The following is an 8062-nucleotide window of genomic DNA, read 5'->3' as shown; positions in this document are numbered from 1 at the left end:
AATCATCACTTTTACTGTCCGGCTCATCATGGCTCCCGATGTTGTCATGTGAAGTGGATTCTGGGGTATTGGGCTCTTCCGGAACAACGAGCTCCTTCAAGTAGTTGTATCGGTGCTTGTTGCGGCACTCTATTTGCTCAATTTGCTGGCCTTGTCGGTCTAACCAATGCGGATACCAAGTCTGTAACCAATGCGGGAAAAGGTAGATTGCCCGTGATTTGCACCCGGCACATAGGCTGTCGAATGAGTCGTGGTAGGTTGAGAGGTTTCTCTGTGAAAATGCACCAGACAAAAATGGCCATGTTAGTAGTTAAAGTGGACTCATGAGTTCTCAGAAAGATATAGTGGGACATGATCTGTGCCCATACGCGAGCCTCCAAGGTAAGTGCTAGGGCGGAGATGCTCTTAGATCGAGTCCGGTATTGTCCATAGATCCAATTGCTGTCAGGTTGGGTGATGACTCTAAGGATGTTGTTCCAGTCAAACTGGTATGTCTGGCGCTCAAGCTGGGCCTCTTGATAGGCATCCAACCCCTCCGAGCTAGGTAGGAGATCAAGTACTCTCTAAATGGCACATTCTAAAATAGGGACTTGCTTATGGTGGACAAAGACTGGCTGCAGGGTAGGCGAGTGATAGTTGGCGTAGAATTCAACTACCCAAGAGAGATTAGCTTCTCGCGGATGCCTCCTTAAGAATCCCCACTGTCTCTTTTCAATGCGGGGCACCACAAAGTCAATGAAGTGTGCTGGAAGAAAAAGGAGATGCTCATTATGGTAATTTATCTTGGCTAATACATGGTACATCCGCTCACAGTAACGGTTAGTCAACCGTGTAGAATCCCGTGCGGGATATTCTTTCTCTGCTTCATCAACTCGGATGGTCCTCTTCACCCGCTTATTAGGTTGCTTGACCCTTATGGATGATTGTGCCTTAGCTGGTGCTCTTTTAGTTTCCTTCTTTGCTGGTGTCTTGTCAGAAGCCTTCCTCTCTTAATTGCCATCCTGAAAGAGAGGAAGAAATGGAAGGAATATTAAATTTAGAGAGCTAAACACTTGAAGTAAGAAAGTCCAAGTGATAATGAATGCCAAAGAAAAAGATAGTGTTTTAAATAAATGGTAGCTACAACATGCAAGTAAGACATCAATTAAAATCATGAGGGCATGTCATAACAACTAGATGCAAGAGGGGTAAAAGCATGCAAGTAACAAGCATGAGAAGAATAGCTCAAGCATCAATATCAACAATAATAGTCACATGCAACAAAATGATTAGCACTGTGATGATGACAATTAATGAATAATAAACTCAATACACATGGATTGCAAGGGTTGTGAAAAAGAGGCATTAAGGTGCAAGAATAAAATAGAAAATACTTCAAAATACCATGAGAGCTTTTTCATAAACACTTGGTGTGAAAATTAAAAATAGGAAGTAAGGTAATCATTCCAACTGTATAGGAGACCCAAAATAAGATGTCAGTTGTCAAAGCACACCTCATATAACACACAAGCTAAGAAATAGCAAAATAATCACCCAAATAAAATTCCAACACCAAAATAAAAATGCAAGAGAAAGGAATGAAAAAGGAGTTACAAATAAAAAAGCTAATATGCAATTAAAAATAAATAAAATAGTTAAGTGCAAAAAATAAAAGAAGAATGAAAGAGTAGAAGAGAGGAAGAAAAGAAACCTTAAAAAGAAGATAAAAATAGGGAGATAGATGGGAATAATAATGAGAGAAGATGAGTAGGAAGAGAAAAAGAAAAGAAAGGAAATTATGGCTGCTGGATTGGTGGTTTCCGGTGGTAGTCTGCCGATGGTGGTGAGAAGAGGGAAGAAGAAGGAAGTAAGAAGGAAGAAAAAGAAAGAATGAAGAAGAAAGAAGAAGAATTAGGATTAGTGTGGGAGAAGGATGCAGCAGGGTGGCGCGCTGAATTAAGTGATTCGGCGCTTATGACGCGTGTGCGTCGCCCACACATATGGGTCGGTAAGCAGAAATCCAAGTGACGCGTAAGCGTCGGTCATGCGTACGTGTGATCACTCGTCGTGCTAGGCACACGATTCCAACATTATACCAGCACAACTCTCTGTTCAATGTACCAAAGTGCGCCGAAGTTACATACCACGCGTGCGCGTCGCTGACGGGCACGCATGGAATGACAAAATTGCTAGTGACGTGAACACGTGGATCACGCGTACGCGTGGGTTGGGTTGTATGCCAGGCACCCCACTCACACAGTTCCAGCGTAATTCTCTGTTCAGTATACTAGAGAGCGCCAATCTCCACATGACGCATGCACGTCATTGACGCTAACACGTCGTCTGCCAATTTTTTTTAGCACAAGGGAAACATGCTTGAGTGAAAATCAACAAAGACAAATAATGAAATAAATAGAAGCACATAAATAAAATAGAATGATAAAAAAGAAGATCATACCATAGTGGGTTGCCTCCCACCTAGCTCTTTTCTTTAACGTCCTTAAGTTGGACGGTCCATAGGCTTAGTCCTCTTTCCTTGCTGGATCCTTCAAGAGGAAGATCTCCAGCTCCTTGTTGCTCTTCATTTTCGCACCATGATACAACTTCAAACGGTGGCCATTAACTTTCTAGAAGGTAGGACTTAAGGGGTGACTTAGATGGACAACTCCATACGGTTCCACCTTTTCCACCATGTAAGGTCCATCCCACGTTGACCTCAACTTGGCTGGCATTAACCTCAACTTTGAGTTGTAGAGAAGGACTTGATCCCCAGCTCTAAACTCTCTTCTCTTGATGTTCTTGTCATGTACCGCCTTCACCTTTTCTTTGTAGAGCCTTGAGTTCGCATACGCTTCTAGTCAAAGGCACTCCAATTCCTCCAATTGCAATTTTCTTTCGATTCTAGCTCCTCCCAATCCTGAGTTACATTCCTTCACAGCCCATTAAGCTTTGTGTTCGACCTCTATCGGAAGGTGACATGCCTTTCCGTAGACTAGGCGGAAAGGACTCATGCCGATAGGTGTCTTGTAAGCTGTCCGATAGGCCCATAATGCATCTCCAAGCCTAGAGCTCTAGTGCCTTCCATGAGGTTTAACAATCTTCTCCAATATGCGCTTGATTTCTCTATTAGACACCTCAGCTTGCCCATTGGTTTGGGATGGTAAGTCGTCGCCACCTTGTGAATAATGCCATGTTTCTTCAACAAACCTGTCATTCTTCTGTTACAAAAATGAGAGCCTTGATCACTCACGATTGTTCGTGGTGATCCAAAGTGATAAATAATATTATTCCTAGCAAAAGAAATAACCACGTTAGCATCATCAGTATGGGTAGAAATTGCTTTCACCCATTGATAAACCCTAATTTTAGGGTTTATCTTGTATAGAATTTGGGGGGTTTTATCAATATTCTCTCACACTTATTCATATAAAATGCATGACTTTGTGTCTCCTTCCTAATTTTGCTTCATGGTTGAAAACATGCTTCTTTGACCTCAAATATGCTATATTTTAATCCTCTTCTATTACCATTAGATGCCGTGATGTGTTTGTTAAGTGATTTTAGAGTTTATAGGGTAAGAATGGCATAAAATAGAGAAAGGAAGCATGCACAAGTGGAAGGAGCATGAAGCATGAAGCTTTGGAGATTTGGCATCGATGCTCATGCGTGGCCAACGCGCACACATGGGTGCATGTTGCTGGGATTTGCGTGCAAAAGTTGGCGCATTCGCATGGCTGAGAAAAAAACCCATCGATGCGTACACGTGCTCGACGCGTATGCGTGGCTTGAAAAGCTCATTGATGCGCACGCGTGGCAGACGCGTACGCAAGACGTGCAGCACGTGACATCATTCAGGAAATCGTGGCTGGTGATTTCTGAGGAGCTCCAGGCCCAATTTGAGGGGAATTTTGCATGCAAAAGACCTAAGGAACCAAGGAGAGGGGGGATACACACCATACACAATCTTTAACTAGGTTTTTGGAGTGGATTTTGGCTTTCTCAATTTCAAATTCACTTGGATCCTTTGGTTAGATCTGTTTTGAATTCAATTTTACATTGCTTTAATTTGTAGATCTAATTCGCCTACTCTCATTTAGTGTTATTGTTACTCTAGTTATTTTGGATCTTGGATTTGGATCTTGTTACATTGATTTCTATTAATGCTTTGAGAAATTTTATGTTCATTGTTGTTAATTGCTTGATTGTTGTTAGTGTTTGTAGTAGATAACTTTGATTTAATTTTTTCTTCTCACTTTCACAATGTCTTTCAATTTTGTTCACCAAGTGTTTGAGAAAATGTCAACTATAGTTATGGAGTAGATTTTAAATCTTGGCTTGGGGGTTGAGTAGTTGGAGACACTTGAATTGTCAATATCTTTTGTTGATTAATAATTGAAAATTTCTAGTTGATTTGCATGTCAATAAAGGTAGTCTTTCCTTAGGATTTGATTCGGACTTGTGGACTCAAATTGATTATTTCCACTTGACTTTCCTTCATAGTTAGATGTTAACTAAGTAGAGCAATAGCCAATTGTTGTCATAATTGATGGAGGCTATAATGATAGGAATTCCAATTCTCACTCCTAGCCAAGGATTTTACATTGATTGACTGTCATTCACTGTTATTAGTTTAATTTCTTGGTTTTCTTATTCCAATTGTTACTAGCTTATTGTTTAATTCATGTTCGTTTACTTTACCTATACTCAACTCCAAACAACCAAGAGAACTCCTAACCAATGATGTGCATCTTAGGGCAACCCCTAGGGAGAACGACCGGGACTCTACTCTCGGTTATTGATTTTGAATTGTGGTGACATATTTTCTAAATTTGATGTGCGGATAGCTTGTTGGTTTAAATTATACTTGCGATGGAATTTATTGATAAATTCTATACCGATAAATATTTTCGCATCACCCATTTAGAAATATAATCAACAGCTAACAAAATGTATAAGAAACCATTTGAGTTTGGAAATGGACCCATGAAATCAATACCCCAAACATAAAAAGTTTCATAAAACAACAAAAGTTGTTGGGGCATCTCATCCCTCTGGGATATATTTCCAAACCTTTGGCATTGGTGGCAAGAGTCACAGAAAATATTAGCATCCTTAAAAAGTGTGGGCCACTAAAATCCACAGTCTAAAATCTTTCTTGCAGTCCTTTGAGAACCAAAGTGTCCACCACTCTCAAAAGAGTGGTAGGCCTCTAAAATTGACTGGATTTCGGATTGTGAAACACACCTTCTAATTATTTGGTCAGCACCACATCTCCATAAATATGGGTCATCCCATATGTAATACTTGGACTCGCTCTTGAGCTTGTCCTTTTGATGCTTAGAAAAATTTGGAAGAAAGGTGCGACTAACCAAATAATTAGCTTTTGGTGCATACCAAGGAACCACCTCAGATATTGCTTGTAAGCTATCAAGTGGAAATCCATCATTGATAGGAGTGGAGTCACTTTTAATATGTTCTAGGGGACTCAAGTGGTCCGCCACCAAATTCTGGGAACCACTCCTATCTTTAATCTCTAAATCAAACTCTTGCAATAACAATATCCAACGGATTAACCTTGGTTTGGACTCATTCTTAGCTAACAAGTACTTCAAAGCCGCATGGTCTGAATATACTACCTCTTTAGTTCCAAGTAAATAAGCTCGGAATTTATCCAAAGTAAAAATAATGACTAAAAGTTCCTTTTCAGTGGTAGTATAATTAGACTGGGCACCATCTAAAGTTTTAGAAGCATAAGAATAATATAAGGATCCTTACCTTTCCGCTGAGCTAGCGCAGCTCCTACCGCATAGTTTGATGCGTCACACATGATCTCGAATGGCTTAATCTAGTCAGGCCCTCTCACAATAGGAGCTTAGGTCAAGGCAATCTTCAGCTTGTCAAATGCTTCTATGCAGCCTTCATTCAAGTCAAACTCTATGTCCTTCTGTAGCAGAGGGTGCAATCTTACCAGAAATAACATCAACCTTTGTAGGATCAATAAATATACCAGTATTAGAAACACAAATTTGCAAGAATTCAGCTAAAAACTGATGAGGATCTTCCAATGGAAGTCCATGGAACTTGCAATTCTGTTGCATTAGAGAAACTAATTGAGGCTTAAGCTCAAAGTTGTTTGCTCCAATGGCAGGGATAGAGATGCTTCTCCCATAGAAGTCAGACGTAGGTGCAGTAAAGTCACCCAGCACCTTCCTTGCATTGTTGGCATTGATTTTAAAAATTAATGACTTGGCTATCAAGAAAAGATATGATTCAAACATTAAACCTTTCTCAACAGAAAAGGCAACATACTTGAAATGTTGAATCAAATCATTAATTGATAGCAAGTATCTTTGAAAATGGAAAGAAATTAATTTTGAAAAAGATTTGATTTTAAAAAAAAATTTTGAAAACTTGAAAAAAATTTGAATTAAAAACAGAATCTTCCCTCTTGTGCCATCCTGGCGTTAAACGCCTAGAATGGTGTACATTCTGGCGTTTAACGCCCAAACTACTACCTTTTTGGGCGTTAAACGCCCAGCCAGGCACCCTGGCTGGCGTTTAAATGCCAGTTTGCCCTTCTTCACTGGGCGTTTTGAACGCCCAGCTTTTTTCTGTGTAATTCCTCTGCAGTATGTTCTGAAACTTCAATTCTCTATATTATTGACTTGAAAAGACACAAATTAAAAATATTTTTGGATTTTTAATAATGAGGAATAGTCAAAATGCAACTAAAATCAAATAACAATGCATGCAAGACACCAAACTTAGCAGTTTGTATACTGCTGACACTAACAAAATGAGAATGCATATGAGACACATAAACACTCAAGTCAAGAGAATTTAAAAATCAGAGTAATAAAATCATCAAGAACAACTTGAAGATTAATAAAGACACATGCAAGAATGCAAAAAGAACAGAAACATGCAATTGACACCAAACTTAACATGAGACTCTAGACTCAAACAAGAAACATAAAATATTTTTGGTTTTTATGATTTTGTAAAATTTTTTTTGGATTTTTTGAAAGTTAAGTGGAAAAAGAAAATAAAGGTATCAAAATTCTTAATGAGAATTCCAGGAATCATGCAATGTTAGTCTAAAGCTTCAGTCTAAAGAAATTAGACATGGCTGAACAAGCTTCAGCAGGACATTGCATTCAAGAGCTAAATTGATGAAAATCAATCAGCTTTGGTGATGATAAGAACATCACCTTGAAACACTAGAATTCATTCTCAAGAATTCTGAAAAAAATACCTAATCTAAGCAACAAGATGAACCGTCAGTTGTCCATACTCAAACAATCACCGGCAACGGCGCCAAGAACTTGGTGGATGAAATTGTGATCAATACTTTTCACAACTCAATTAATCCCCGGTGATGAACCCAAAAACTTGGTGTTCAATACCATGGCACAAACACAATTTTGCACAACTAACCAGCAAGTGTACTGGGTCGTCCAAGTAATAAACCTTACGCGAGTAAGGGTCGATCCCACAGAGATTGTTGGTATGAAGCAAGCTATGGTCACCTTGTAAATCTTAGTCAGGCAAACTCAAATGGATATAGGTGATGAATAAAACATAAAGATAAAGATAGAGATACTTATGTAATTCATTGGTGGGAATTTCAGATAAGCGTATGAAGATGCTGTGTTCCTTCCGTCTCTCTGCTTTCCTACTGTCTTCATCCAATCCTTCTTACTCCTTTCCATGGCAAGCTGTATGCAAGGGTTTCACCGTTGTCAGTGGCTACCTCCCATCCTCTCAGTGGAAATGTTCAACACACCCTGTCACGGCACGGCTATCCATCTGTCCGTTCTCAATCAGGTCGGAATAGAATCCAGTGATTCTTTTGCGTCTGTCACTAACGCCCAGCCCTCAGGAGTTTGAAGCTCGTCACAGTCATTCAATCATTGAATCCTACTCAGAATACCACAGACAAGGTTTAGACCTTCCAGATTCTCTTGAATGCTGCCATCAGTTCTAGCTTATACCACGAAGATTCCGATTAAAGAATCCAAGAGATATCCACCCAATCAAGGTAGAACGGAGGTGGTTGTCAGGCACACGTTCATAGGTGAGA

Source organism: Arachis hypogaea, chromosome 2 (genome assembly GCF_003086295.3).
Source record: "Arachis hypogaea cultivar Tifrunner chromosome 2, arahy.Tifrunner.gnm2.J5K5, whole genome shotgun sequence".
Lineage (NCBI taxonomy): Eukaryota > Viridiplantae > Streptophyta > Magnoliopsida > Fabales > Fabaceae > Arachis > Arachis hypogaea.
This window is presented reverse-complemented; position numbering follows the sequence as displayed.